This window comes from Plodia interpunctella, chromosome 1 (genome assembly GCF_027563975.2).
Source record: "Plodia interpunctella isolate USDA-ARS_2022_Savannah chromosome 1, ilPloInte3.2, whole genome shotgun sequence".
Classification (NCBI taxonomy): domain Eukaryota; kingdom Metazoa; phylum Arthropoda; class Insecta; order Lepidoptera; family Pyralidae; genus Plodia; species Plodia interpunctella.
Window position 1 is genome coordinate 1,308,584 of NC_071294.1, and position 15,967 is coordinate 1,324,550.

Consider the following 15,967-nt stretch of genomic DNA (forward strand, 5'->3'; position numbering starts at 1 on the left):
TCACTCTTGAACAGTCACACGAAATCGAAACTTATCGCGTGACACAAGAGATCACAGTCCTTTGGAGTCGCATCGCTGCCTTAACAGATTTAGATGTCTGCACTTCGGAGTGACGCCCCTTGGTAAACGTAGTCATATTACATTAAGTTGGTTGATAAACAGCTTGCAATAAAAGGTCATTGGATCTTGGTGATCTCAGTTGCAACTTGCGAACGGTCTTTCTTGAGCCCACGTAACGCCTACATTCAACAGAAGAACAAACAGTACAGTCAACGGTTATATTGCATCGACTTCTATGCTGTGGTAACAGTGGCGAATACGTAATAACATGCGATTAGGTTTATGTTCTGTTGACTGCACCAAAAGGTGGTATGACATAGTGATACCAAAGCATTCCGTGGGTGCAGTGTACGAAATTAACGGCGTACCCGCTGTCAGATGCAATAACTATTTACTGCTCATTGTATATTTATTTATACTGTGGCGTAACACCAAAGGCACCGCCGATTTCAGAGTATTTGTGTGCAACGACTACTTTCGCATTTGCAGCATTAATATTGTTTACAGACTTCTGATTGATGGATGTTCTTTTTGCCAACAGTTTTGCTTTCGCATAAATATCAGTAAGAAACAATATATTAGTTACGATACTTTCAAAAACAGGTTAGCCTAAAATACTCGTAGATGGACATTTAGATCTAGTTGTGAGACATATGGCCAAACCAGCTCGGAGGTCGTCTAGATTCTCAAACACAACCCAAACACACCACAGAGTGTTGTAATGCAAGTATAAGGTTAAGTTAATGCAAAGCCGTCCTCTATATGTCTTAATTTTAGAGTAGATTGTATTCATGTGTTATTATTGGATGTGTGATGAAATTCAGGTAGGTATTATAATAAGGATATCTATTTGAAAGCTGGCTATTTAAAAAGTTAATAAAGAGAAGGAGAGTTCTGAATTACAATATAAAACTTCACATGGCTTCGTCAATCGAGATGTTTGAAAGGCGAGACGCGTGAATGATTAAAATAGTGAAGAAAAACTTCATTTAAACCTTGACCGGTGCGGAGAAACAGGCAATTCACAGCTAAAACGATCACAAAAAGAAGCATATCAATCTAACTAAGCTAAAGAAAACAGGACTTCATGGAAAGATAAGTCCGAATGAATTTGTAAAACGAATATGTCAAAGACAGACATGATCTATCGACCCCCCGTAAAATTAAAGTAGATGACGACGTCGAACCGTGACACGGACTTACGACTACAAAAGGTTAATTAAAAACCAGAAATTGATTGTCTATTTGCGATGGAATAGTTAATGCCGTGCCGATAAACTGAGTTTTCACTTGTTGTAATATTAATAAATTTCACGGAGACAATAACGGACAACTTTCTGTTTTTGGACATAAACTAAAATTTCAATTTTATCTCGCATCAACTTGTCATTATAAATTAAAATGGTTTTAGTTTAAAATTATAAATTACAAAGACAAACAACAAGTAAGAAGAGACTGATAACATAAAATCAAAATTATTTACAGTAAAGAAATGATGGCTAGACAAAAAAACAGATCAATAAGTTTATCGCCAAAAAAGAGTAAACGATACATACTTCAGTGGAATACGAAATTGATCCCCATAAATGTTAAATAGTATCCAGAAAACGGGGCTGGGTATGGGATACCCTCTTGGCTGTGGCTTCATGCTGCATAAGAATTAAAAATATCTCTCTAACTCTCGTGTTAGGTTATAAACCTAGTTTTAAAAGGGAATATATATACTAACATCATATGGACTCAGTTTGAAATATTTTTAACCTAACCCACAAAAATGATCACCCGATGGATATGTGATTCAACAAAGAGAGAGCAAAATGAAAAAAGAATATTGATTAAGTAAATTAAGGGAAGGTTGAAGAGCCGCAGGATGTAACAAGTGAGTGAAAGATTGAAATCACATCAAAATTATTTATCCCATTGCCCATAGAGAAAGATGTAATGAACCATTTCCTATGCATAAAGCTTTGGCTTTATGCAAAGGAAATGGTTCATTTTCAGTTTATGATCCTTCTCTTTTTGAAGATGATATCTAAAGTTATAGTAACAAATGCTAAAATGCAACGATTTCTGATAATCTGACACGATGTCCGTACAAAGGGATGCGTCATCTAACTGGGTCAATGTTTCTTGCAGCATGTGAGAGAGCCGAGATCAAATTAACTAGGTTTACGTGTTCACTGAGCTTCCACAAACCAGACGCCTAAATTAGTGCTAAAGAAAATGTTGGCGGTACAAATGCGAGTAGTAATGGCATCGGACATCGGATAGTAAATTTTATTCGAGTATTACTTATTTTGTTTTATAATTTAAATAAAATTGAAGTTGATAAAGATTTCTATTTTACTCAATCTCGATTACAATCAATTACTTATGAATAATTAGATGTTAATAATCATATGTTTAAAGATCCCCGACTTTACCTAGTATTTAATAATATCATAACAATTATGTATACTGTCAAAGATATATTTAGAAAGTCTCTATCATCACAAACGATTAAACAAGACGTGTAACTTGCGCATACAACATTTTAATATTCATGAGTCCAGCCGTTATATAACACAGATTCACAAGGTCTCAAGTCAAATTCTTTCTTTTAACATTGGATGAAGATATATACCTACATCACTTATTGACGCAAAAAAATATTTTTAGCTAAATCTTCTGCCAATTTGCTATGTCTATCTTTGTATAAAAAAGATAAAAGATTCTGATAAAAAGATAATTTTATTATGCTTGGGTCAATAGAGAGAATTATTTTACTTGATTTGCTTGTTATAACTTGCTTTGTCGAATAATTACTTTTTTTTTACGACTACAGAGACAGATATAGATTACAAGCGATCAGTCCTAACTTTGCATACCTGTAAGACCAAGAAATGATCTAAATAACAGTGAAACCCACATCGAAATTAGTTGCGTGGTCTAAATGATAAGAAACAGACGCGGCAAGTGACAATATTTTATACTAAGTATTTATTTATTGATATTGATTCCATGTTTATAGTAAAGCGACACAACGGTTTCTTATTACAATGATACAATTGAAAATACGTTGTTTTGAAATCATTAATCAAACAAATTAGTTCCCAGTACGTGGAAGTAAAAACAAGTATGATTTAATGTAATGGTAATACAATGTTATTATCAACGAATGTGCTGTGGTTAAAGATGTTATACTGATGCCTGATTCATTACACTACTTTGATACGATGCTGCTGATGCCGTCCTTGATTATCGCCGTTCTGATAATCAAGGACGGTGAAGATCGTCCGAACTGGAGAAGAAAACGTTGGAAACCCAACCATGGGCTCCGCTCAATGGCTGAGAAAGGAATCGCGACTGCGCTGAGATTAGACTCTGTGGATGTGTTTGATGGAAATTAATACTCAAATGTCGGAGACAGATTTCCGAATTATGTGCGGCCGAATACAATCGGATTGTCCAAACAACACCTTGATACACTGGTATACTTTTAAATTCACTAGTGTATAATACGTCTGCCGATAGTGTCTAGTATAAAAAAAAAAACACAAAAAAAAATATTGACAACAAAAAGGACATTATGTACTACGTTCATAAGCTTAATATATGTTTATTAAGCGGGTCCACCGTTCAACCTTCCACCATCAAAGGAATAAACCTGTCTCTTGATTAGTATATAAACTGTAACACCAGTGTTAGCCATAACACTATCGAAAGAAGACAGGGTAACGTTAACTTCGCCGAAGTTAGAAGGGGTTATAAATATCTTGTCACTAATAAAATTGAACGCTGATAGGGATGTCAAAAATTAGATGAAAACCGCTGAAATCTTAAATTGTGTACATAGGCTTTACATAACCCAATAGAGCGCAAAGAAAGCAATTTCGGAAATTCCACACCTAACAGTGAAATAGGGTAGTAGTAATTTTTGTAAAATACACAAGAAAATTTTGCAACAGCTAATACCTGACTAAAGCTATGCAAGCATTCCGAGCACCGTTATTCGCACCTACTAAGGCAGAGGCAGACACTCCATAGTGCTGTTTGTCAACTGAATCAGGCGTCTTCCTGCCACTACGATTCACATCGCAAAAAGTTTACGATGATATTGTCACATTCCCGGCTCGGAGCAAACATGTAGGTTCTGTTTGTAAATTCAGACAACCACTCTTAATGAGCTAGGTTTTAAGATATTTCTTTGTCTAAAGAGATTAATACTGATTATTTTATATTCGCGATTGAACATGATGAAGATATTCTTCTAATTACAGTTCTATTTAACTTGATAGGGTTCTGTCCAGGAAAACACACTTTTTTACACTGATACGGGACGGGATAGACGTACCACACGAAAATGAAATAGAAACAAATCCATTAATAGATTAGTTCAGTGGGTTAGAGGTGAAACAGAGCCTGACCAAGAAGACGAACTTGATGATATTGCTCTTATAGTTCTAGGAGCGATAAAAAATAGGATACCAAGAAGAATGAAGTACGATTAATCACGTGAAAATCATACAATGCAAGTGATTTACATTAAATAACGTACATGATGTGAATGACGACTGAAAATATAACACTGGCGTGTTTTGAAAACATACTGTGCTGATATTAACGTGATTCATACTTGTGATGTACTATAACGTGTACTAACTCTAATGAAAATAAAAGAACAGAGGATGCTAGATTTTTTTTGTTTTTATGACTTGTGTTAGAGTGTTAACGTAGTAGTAGTAGACGACATATAGTAAATGAGGAAGATTAGATAGATAGATCATTTATTCCTAAGAACATGGTGATACAACGATGTTTTTGACGACCTTGGTGGCACAATGGTAAAGTTCTTGCCACTGAACCGAGAGGTCCCGGGTTCGATCCCCGGTCGGGTCATGATGGAAAATGATCTTTTTCTGATTGGCCCGGGTCTTGGATGTTTATCTATATATGTATTTGTTATAAAATATAGTATCGTTGAGTTAGTATCCCATAACACAAGTCTCGAACTTACTTTGGGGCTATCTCAATCTGTGTGATTTGTCCCAATATATTTATTTATTTATTACAGTAATTATGTATATATGTTTAAACTATACTAAACGTACTTTTTATCCCGAAACTCCCAACAAAACAGAGCTCTAGGGCCCCAGAGACAGCATAATTAAAAACGTTAAATTTAGGAAAGTTATAATGAAACGATTCGATACATCAATGATCGATTACTGTTTTCTTTATCTACGACACAACATTCCTTGCTAATCTTCAAAAAACCCATTACAAACAAAACAATCAAAATATATGGAACAAAAAATATTCGAGAAATCAATGAGTACAAGAGGATTATTATAATCACGAATCATCATTTCAAAGAATCACTATCACTTGTAATATGTTAATACGATTATCTGAAATTCTTTAGACGTGATATGGTAACAAACGATAATATTTCTAATGAATAATAACATTTTTGAACGACCGAATATGACTGATTATAAATGCGTGTCTCAATTTTTTTTTTGTAAAAAACGTATTCCCGATTTAACCACGAGAGCGAAGACTTGCGTTCCGGTGTGCAGTTCAACTTCATGAAATAACTGAATAACACTTACTGATCCTTCCATTAAAAATCTTGTCACTAAAATGATAATTCGTTCTAGTTGTAAACATTTACGCGGAAGAAAGTAAACATTTGGTTGTTATAACCGTTTAATTAGACAAACAAAATGACGATTCATTGAAGTAGTTCCTCGTATCGTAATCCATTGTATATCTTTTAAATAAAAACAACATCAGTAAAACTCATATTGTCTAGTAATTATCGTAAGACAAAACTGAGTAACAGTATTTATTACACGTTCATTTTAAAATGATATTCGCCCTATAGGTAAGTACTATTACTTTTAAATGCAAAACAATCACTGTTAATACTAAAAAAATAAATTCAGCCTTATTTTAGATAAATGATCAAGGAGTGTTGTATTGTAAAATGGACTGTTCATTAGTTTCGTCCTTATTCTTCACAATCAACGTAAATTAATATCTTAATCGTGAGATTTTGCGTAACGAATATTTCCTTGAAAATAATGTCAAAGGATTTGCATTTGGTGCTGAGTTCTATCAGGAAAAGGTTTTTGCAATCAAAATATTATGTATATTGTATTGTTTAAATTCAGGTCTTACGTACGTCAAATCTTACGTATAGAATCCGATAAATTTTGCACACACTAAAAGAATTTGCAGTTGTTAACCAACCGCAAGGGCCTAGGATCATACCACTATGCAACTAGTAAGAAGCGCGTCAAGATTTTCCACGGAACGGTAGGTTCCGAACTATATAACACACATAAAATCTATAATAAACACCACATACTCTACTACATTAAAATAAAAACTGTATATCGCGTAAATATTGAACGTTGCAAAATTTACGATCCGGTGTATCGTAAAATTGACGGAAATCGAGAACGTGCGTCCACACCGCGCGCCGTCACGCGCCACACTGAATTATTTACTGACGCGAATACACTGCTGGCTGACTGTCGAGAGCGAAATTGGTTTTTGAACTACCACGAGCGAATCAAATCGAAATTCGACTTACTAGCTCTATAACTAAAGTCGAACTTCCAGTGTTAAAGTTATAAGTTTTTTCGCAGATACATGCTAACAGGTTATGGCTAGAAATTCGCAGTCTGCCAAGGAAGCGAACACAGATAGGACACAGTTTGTTGACCGATAGTAATGTCTTAACGTATGCGTTCAGGAACGTGTAAGGTTAAAAACCAATTGAGAGCTAATGCAAAACCGTTGTAAATTAAATATTTATCGGATCAATGACAGCGTTTTCGTTTAGTCACTTTAAGAGACAAAACGTCGTACAGTCAACAGCACGTCAAGTTACCCTGCATTGACCTCTACAGCGCGGTAATAGTCATAATAACATAATTGCGAGTTTGCAATGAATTTGGGTAGGTTAATGTGCTGTCGACTGTACAATATATAGGGTTGCACGACGCTTTGTCTCTTAAAGTTAAATTTTAGTATAAGTACGACGTTTAAATTTTCATGTGTAGCAGAACTAAAGATAAAAAAGCTACAAGAATGCGGATAATCTATGATAAACTACATGAATTTATTTAGCTAGTTTTACACACAATAATATGAAATTCCAGTTAAGGTTAAAGAAAGTTGATCGTCACAATGAGGAACATTCCAGTCTCTAGTTCTGACGTAAAAGGTTATAGTTAATCAATTGTCCGTTGTCCGGTTAACAATACACAGCTTGTTCGTAATCACGGTGATAATAACGAGTCTATTCAAGTTAAAGTTAATAAAGTTGGAAGTGTTCTAGTTATTTTCGCTGTACTTGAAGATAGTGACGCAGATCATACAGATATAGCCCTGCAGACGTCTTTGCACTTGGGCCATCGATTTTCCGGCACAAAGCACAAGTCAAGGCGCCTCTCAACACTGAAATACAGATATAGTATCACATCTTCACACCTTACGGGGTGTACAGAGACAGCAGTTGCTAATCTCGAAGCTCACATTTCTCGTAGAAGTAGTGGAAAATAAATAGTGACAGGTTAGTTATCAGCAGATCATTGTCATGCATGTCTTTCTTGACGACATCATCTTATACGTTGACGTCTTCTATTGAATGAATGACGCAATATGGCACGTGTCATTTAATGGATTCATTGCGTATATTATATCGACTACAATAAGATGATAATCTCTGCCAAACTTATTGTATGAAACAACATCATTACAAGTGCGCGGTCCTATAAATAGAGGAAAGAAATATTGCACATTCTATGATCAACCTTCTGGCATAATAGGGACCAACACTGTTTGAATGCGTCTCTTTCGACATTTCTTACTTTGGGGCTAGCTCAATCTGTGTGATTTGTCCTAATATATTTATTTATTTATGTATTTCTTCTCAGCAGTGGTCGTTCCGAAATGCTAGTAGTTTGTAGCTTTGGTAAACATCATTTAATTTAGAATATGACGTGAAAAAGTGCCTGTGAAGGCATCATTTCTGAATAAATGATTTGATTTTTTTATTTTGATTTTTGAATAAAGAATTTTGATTTTTTTTAAATGATCTTTAAAGCATTGTATAATGAAAATATAGATACTGAATTCATTGACACGTAATTCGCAATTTCCAGTCGTTTAATGATGATAGTACAATGGATCACGTTGAGTGTTTAGCATGTTAGGCTATTAAATCTGACTCTATAAGGAAATGAACCTTAATGAATTTCGTACTTTCTCACATACACGGCACGACTACCCTCTCAATCTATATACAGGGACACTTTACTGAAATGGAAAACTGGAATCGTTGTCTGCTTTCACAAACTTCAAATTACATAAATTAGGCGGTGAAACTTTATATTAATCTAAACCTACAAAGGTTTCACGGCAAATTTACCATGTTAGCTGCAAAATTCATTTGTAAAAAATATCCAATTATCGATTAAGATGAAATGAAATAGTCTAAGAGTGAGTTGCACCGTCAAATTTGACGTTGATTTTGACCGGCGCGCTGCTGACGTTTAAAACAAAATGGCGTAATTTGTGTTTTTCTGCGCACGTTAAAGTTAACGTCAAAGTTGACGGTGCAACCCAAACTAATTTAGAATCCATCAATGGTTCGAAGATGAAATAAGTATCACGGAATTTACGTATTCGTAAAGTAACAAGATTAGAGGATATATAGAACATGAAAACATCTGAAGGCGGTTAAGTCAAAGCCAAGGCATTTATTTAGAAACTAGTCGCGCCCCGGTGCTTTGCTCCCATGGTAAATACTGGACAAAAGTACCCTAAAGTGTTAATCCACGTTATATTCTACCCGTGTACCAAATTTCATAACAGTCCGTCCAGTAGATTTTGTGTGAAAGAGTAAAAACATACGTCCCATTTATTCTCGTGTATTTCTAACTAGTTGCGTCCCGCGGCTTCGCTCCCGTGGGAATTTCGGGATAAAAAGTATCCTATATGTTAATTCAGGTTATTTTCTAACCATCTACTAAATTTCATAACAATCGGTCCAGTAGATAATGCGTGAAGAGGTAACATACAAACTTTCGCATTTATAATATTAGTAGGGATTGGGATGGAATACGCATTTATCTATTTCATTGTATAAGCGAAACGAAATATATATGACAGTCTATAGTTTTTTCTGTCTACAGTTAAGACGAACGACTGTAAATTAGGTGACATCTTAAGGTAGACACTACAAGGTAGACAAGACGACCCTATTCCACGGTTCGCTGGGTTTTTGTGTTGGGTTGAAGATTACTTTACACCGGCAGAAATGTCTCATTGCTGTTTTTGTAACTCGTATCCTGAAAATTTATTTGAGAGGGTAAAATGGCACGGTCTACGTATTACGGCGCGTCAACTCGCAAATTTTACAAAAGTATAGTCTTCTAAACAGGGCCAAATTGATGTGTGTGTTGACAGTTCTGATGTTGGTAATCCATCGCCAATGAGAAGAAGCTAGTTATATTATTTTCTCATGATTAACTTTGATTATATACACGGGAGAAGCAGCTGATATATTTTTTTATGTATATATTTCTCATTCTCTGCCAGACCAGCATTAAATATGTATTTATTCAACTTTATTACAAAAAATACATAAACATGTTTTTATATTAGTCAACCAATAGGAGATGCAGAGAGAAAAATCATTTTTGGAGTGAGTGCAAATGAAACAAAAGAAACAAAAGGACTATACAACAACACATCAATATAACCTTAATAGATAGATTAATTTCTTGTTAATAAAAAGGCCTTTACATAGTGGTGTTAAACTTACAGAAGATTTTATGATGCAGGAGAACTTAATTAAGTACACTTTTGAATCGTTAACTAACATGTTTTATATTAGTCAACCAATAGGAGATGCAGAGAGAAAAATCATTTTTGGAGTGAGTGCAAATGAAACAAAAGAAACAAAAGGACTATAAAACAACACATCAATATAACCTTAATAGATCCATTTTCTTGTTAATAAAGAGGCTTTATATAGTGGGAGAAGAGAATTATATAGTGGTGTTAAACTTACAGAAGATTTTAAGATGCAGGAGAACTTAATTAAGTACACTTTTGAATCGTTAACTAACACTGTTATAGCTGAAGCCTTAATTGAAAGTTGGTCATTCATTAGCGATCATACACATTTCTTGGTTAACGAATAAATTGATAAATTACATTAGTAATTATTCCGCGATGGACTTCACACAGTAGCAGAAAGCCTACCACGAAACACAAGCAAGCATGTAGCACGTTACTAACATCTGTGGATGTTAATATCGTGCTACAGGCTTGCTTGTAACACACTTAGTGTCTCTTTCCCTATCGTGTGTATTCATCGTGTAAAAAAGAGAGAGTTTGTAGACGAAATGACGTGTTATTTACCTATTTCATGTTTCATGGTAGCCCCCAGCAGGCCCACCATCAACTTTTACAGAACGATTCCAATGCAACTCAGTTAAATTAAGACACCTAAAATGAATCGCATCCATATCGCATAAAAAATTAAATCGATGGTACGAATTTGCGATGCAGTTCAGTTTAGGTCGTAAAGTGGATCGTGTTAAGAGATGATGGTAAGCCTCAGTTATTATGTCGACAACGTTGTCAAAATCGGTCGAGTTTTATTTCGACTTTTGTAATGTACTAAGAAGTTTAAGATAAAAATTCAAATATTATTATAACACTTATGATTTGTCTATGAGGACTTGCCGCCAACATTGAAAGACCTGCAGATCTAATTTGTATATAAATATTCTTCTATGTTTTATTCATTTTTAGATATATTGGCATAACAAAATAGAGGGTACAGTCCATATCAGATAAATCTGACCCACCGAGGTAAGAATATTAGCTGGTGTATTAAACTTATCTGTCACCCACTGTACGTCGAAATTCCTTCGCTTCCTTAGCAACTCCTTAGAAACCCTATAAATATTTTTTGATCCACTTGGAACAATAAGTAGGAAGTTGTTTATTTAACTGTTCGTTTTGACATTTAGCGACCATTTGCCATTTAGACAGCTCTAAATACAGCCGCCAATTAACTTATATAATATCGTGTAAGTATGAGATTTTTTATTTTTAAAAGATTTCATTTTTTCACCTGTCCCGATGTTTGTTTGTTTGTCTCCAATCAAATCTTGCAAGTACATGTGGCAAAATGAAATTTTCGCAAGATTAGTGCGCCGTTGAGTATTATAAAAAACATGTTTGTGTAAAAACTAAAATTATTACCTACAAGTCTACAGACCAATGTTAGTTACTGTTTAGCGAATTATTCAATATTACATACCAGACATACCTACAAATATATTAAAAACATTTTTATTTAATTTTCAGTACAACCTTGACACAAGCCTTGACCCACGTAAATTAACAAAACAATAGCACAACCTAACTAAACAAAACGCGAGACATTACTATAAATATTTGATTAGCATAAACATAATTTTTAAAAGGCGGTACGTAATGAGCGTGTAATTAAAAATAATTAGTTAAAAACGAGATGAGTGGGTCATCACCGGACGATTTTAAAGGCACACTTAATGCGCACGCAGCACGATTGTATGAATTTTTAATGCATACGCGTGTAGACATGCCTGAAAATTCCATAAATGTGCTGCATATGCTTCGGGTGTGAATGGCCTAAGTTCCGCTTTGCGTTGTCTGCCGATATGGTATTCGTATCTCATGTCGAATGCCTTTAGGCGACAATAATAGAATCTGACATTACTGGTGTCAGATTTACACATACTTAATTAAAAACACACTCTATATAATGTGCCTATGTCTCTTTGGCTGAACGGCTGAACGGATTTTGATGAATTTTGAAATAAAAATGGATTAGACGACCATAGTAATATTAATACGATGTACGCCATATAATTTACCAGTGAAAGCAAAACCTATAATGTAGTATGTCTAGAAATGGCTTACAATAGAACTTTTTTTAGTACACATGATACCATGATACCATTTCATTAGAAACAGAACAATCATTAGCACTAAGATATTTATGCGTTCGGCATTTTGCTAACAATATTGACAAATCTTCTTTGCATTATTACAAAATCACCATTAACGTAGCTCAGTCAGGGAGAGACGATATAAAAATCGATAATTACCGAAATAAAAACAAAAAATAAATTTTAAGAAAAAACAAACTTAAAAAGAATAGAGATTATAATCATTTAGATTATAATTAATGTATTAATTGATTGAAAAGATATGGCAATGAAGCCTTCTACAAGTAAAGCGTATGCAAACACACAATTAACCGCATTGCATATCAAATTAGCTTGCATGGTTGTATAATGTCAAATTTGCTATGAATTGAGGTACATTAAAACACAAAATACAAAATGACAAAGATACTTAACCGGGTGATCGAAACTAGAAAAAAAACCGAAATAACATGTTCTTGTTAAATTTCTTTAACAGCAGCGACGCCATCACCGGTCGGCCTTTTCCACACTAAATGAAAGTCATATACAAATTAGGTATCAACACTTGGAATTTAGATAAAATACTTATAGTTTATGTAACCGTGAAATTGTATGGAACCCGATTTCTACAAGCGCTCGTTAAATTGAAGTGCATGTTTACTTTTGTTGTAATGAGTGCTTTATGATGTTAATGATGCTTCTGAACTACAATGTACAATTTGAATGATCTTTACATTACAAGCAAAGCGACATCTATTCCATTGCACAAACAGAAGAAAATAGCGAACATATAGAGAATCACGTCGAAATCCGATGCATGGGAGTTATGAAAACAAAAAAGAAACAAAGTAATTAAAAGAAATCAGCAATAAACAACTTTTACATTATTCTTCAATACTCAAGGAAATGAGTATTGAAGAGTTAATGGTACTAGTAATAAAGAAGGTTTCTATAATTAATAACATAATTAGTAGAAACGATAAATTAAAATAGAAGAAACTTCCATGCCAAGCCAACCCCACATAAGTGGGAAACTAGAAAGGAAATTAATGAAGATGTATATAAAATATCACACTAACTGGAGACTAAAATACCCACAGAGAAACAAACTTATAAGACCTGGTGAAGGCTTCGGTGCAGCTGAATAAATTTAACACGAAAATTATCTGTTTGAAACCTTTGCCATCGGGCCAAATATCCTTGATATTCTGTATCGGTGCTCAATATAATGAAACTGTATTTAATATCATTGACGTTATCATCCGTAATGACATTGATAAAGTAAACATAGGATTTATGGGATCAGATTATACAACCGAAGAACTAAGTCTTCCTGCACACGGGTCACGGCACGCCACACAAACACGTGGAGATTTAAATCTCATTATAAACAGTATGTCCTTATGTTCACAGCGTATATGAATACGCTGTGAACATAAGGACAAATCGATGAAGAATAATTTGACGAAGAATGAGAAAATATAGGAATATCATAAATGAAACTTGCATTGTAGTCAAACATATGGCACATATCATAGGACGTGCCTTGGTTTGTATATAAATATAATCCGTGTGATTATTTTATTATACGATAGGCAATGTTTAAAAAGTTATTACCTTAACTATTGATTTGTTATCAGTAGCCAATTACGTAAAAGAAGTCACTGACCTGTTATCACACGTGCGCTTTACAGCTGCTAATGACCAAGTCGATGACACGTAATAATCAAAGTTTCGTAAGATCACCTTACTAACCCATTTGGCATCATCATGAAATTCATGGGAATTTGGCACTATTTTGTAACAAAAACTGTGCTAGTAGATGTGGAATATTATGTTTTTGGCACAACAGTGATGATAATGATCTCGGAGAAGTGAGTATCGAAGTGAAATTCAACTTAACAATCAAAGTAGTGTGTTAGGAGAGGAAAGTCATGTGAATGACGATATAACTGGAAATGGTAGTCTTAGAAGAAGACATTGTGTGCCAATAGAAATTAGAAGATCTTAAGAAACAATAGAAAATGACATCCTAATGAAATACAGAAAATTGTGATTCTAGAAATGTTTTTTTTTTCTTAGTGTAGGAAATGTATCAATATTATGACCATAAAGAAATGTAGTGTCTAGGAAAACTAAACTCAGTTTTTGTACAGTTGATATTCCGGATTCGAAGGGAAATTTTATGGGGAAGTTCGCTCTCGCCGAAGTATTAAGTTTAAGAAGCTCAACACATTTGCATACGACCTGTTAACGGTATGTTAGCATCATCTCAAATAACAAGAAAACGCCCAAGACTCAGGTCAGTTAGAAAGGATAATGTTTCTGCTTCACCTTACCGAAGAACTCCAGTCGCGTCTGTTAACCATTGTTTTACCATCATAAGGATATCATGGATGGCCGTAATCTTTCTTTGTAACCAAAGAAAAGATTGCAATAATAAAGTCGTTTATTTCTCCTCTGTAGGTGGAAATTTATATTTGATATACAAGGCATTTTCTGGACTGGCTCCAACTTAAAGCAATTCCGTCAAATTTATTATGACTGAATTTCAGCTGCTAAAAGATTTACAATACGGTCCAGAAAACAATTATTGAATACTAGCTTAGTTATGCGCGGCTCCATCTGCGGAAAATATAGCCTATGTCACTCTCCAGCTCTGCAACTATATCTCTCACACCAAATATACACAACACTACAATGCTTTTAGCGTGGTAAAAGTGATAAACTTACTTTTACATTAGCATAGTATGGATTTGAGCATCAGTCTGAAGATGTTGATGACTTGGACAGTCTCGTTGAACATTTTAGCGTTTAGTTTTGTTTAGAGCTCATTGCCGAGCCAAATAATTATATCATCGCGACCAAGTTTTATAACTACATTTACACGATCATTATGAAAATTTAAAGGGCAAATTTTGAAGAGTTGGCTGTGACAATCGGTCGCCAGCCTGAATGCTACCTATACCTCGTAAAGGATGAAGACGTAATATTTATGTTTTTTACTAAAATGACTTTATTGACACAGCTTTTAATGTTGTCAGAGCAATAAGATCTTCTGTGCAGTAAAACCTTTGAGGAGTTTCCTCGTCCTCGCTTATCATAATAATTCTTTGTCATCCAAACTTAACGTGTGCACAAAATTTCAACTCAATCGGTTGAGGATACAAACTTACATACAAGCGTACTGCAAGTTTAATCAAAGCTTGTAAAACGGCGGACGCTCGACAATTTATTACAAGTAAATGCTCAAATCTATCGACTATAATAACAGCTATAGAAAGAAGACGTAGGCTAGACATTCTGTCGACTTTCGCCGACACTGACGTCCAATTACGTAGTCTAGACTCTAGACACCTGAAAGTAATAGATTTTTATAGATAGCGTGGGAACATAATATCAATTTACAATAGAGCCAAGTCCGTTCACTATCACTATGTCATTCATTGTGTAATAAAAAATGTATTTAACAAAATTAATAACTAATTATTTCTCGGAAAATTATGTGCAGTTATAGGTGCGGAATTTGCTAATCAAAAATTGTTACAGTGAAAATACACAGAAATCAGATATTTTTAAATAAACTATCACCATGTTTTGAAATTGACTTTTCAGCTCAGGTGAGTATTTTGAAGACGTGATATTTGGGTTTGGAAATTCTAACTAAATCATCAATATATAATGACATTTGCATCGCAATCGATAATAACACCGACAAATGATTATTTGTCCTTCTTTCACCTCAAAACGAAGCAATAAATTAAAGTGACATTGGCGGGCTGTTGCCCGCGATTCTTCGCCCCGAGAAGAATCGCGGGCAACAGCTAGTCTTGTATAAAATGTAAGCGAAAATTTAATTACCAACTTAATTACACTATCAGTCAATGTCACTTTATAAGAATGAAATAGACATTGGCAAA

The 15,967-nt window shown here is 34.4% G+C and overlaps 1 protein-coding gene across 4 annotated transcripts in view; it reads right to left on the reverse strand.

The window, feature by feature from the left end:
- Nucleotides 1–15,967, reverse strand: part of LOC128673559 (uncharacterized protein) — a 52,926-nt gene that overhangs the window by 13,893 nt on the left and 23,066 nt on the right. Inside the window, exon 1 of one of the 4 annotated variants that reach the window (XM_053751520.2) lies at nucleotides 6,416–6,552. The exons of 1 other annotated variant lie outside the window; for it this stretch is intronic. The gene's annotated coding sequence lies outside the window, so the exon portion shown is untranslated. Of the gene's footprint in view, nucleotides 1–6,297; nucleotides 6,553–15,967 lie in introns of those variants that run through there. 2 more of the 4 variants (XM_053751505.2, XM_053751512.2) reach the window with 2 other exon arrangements.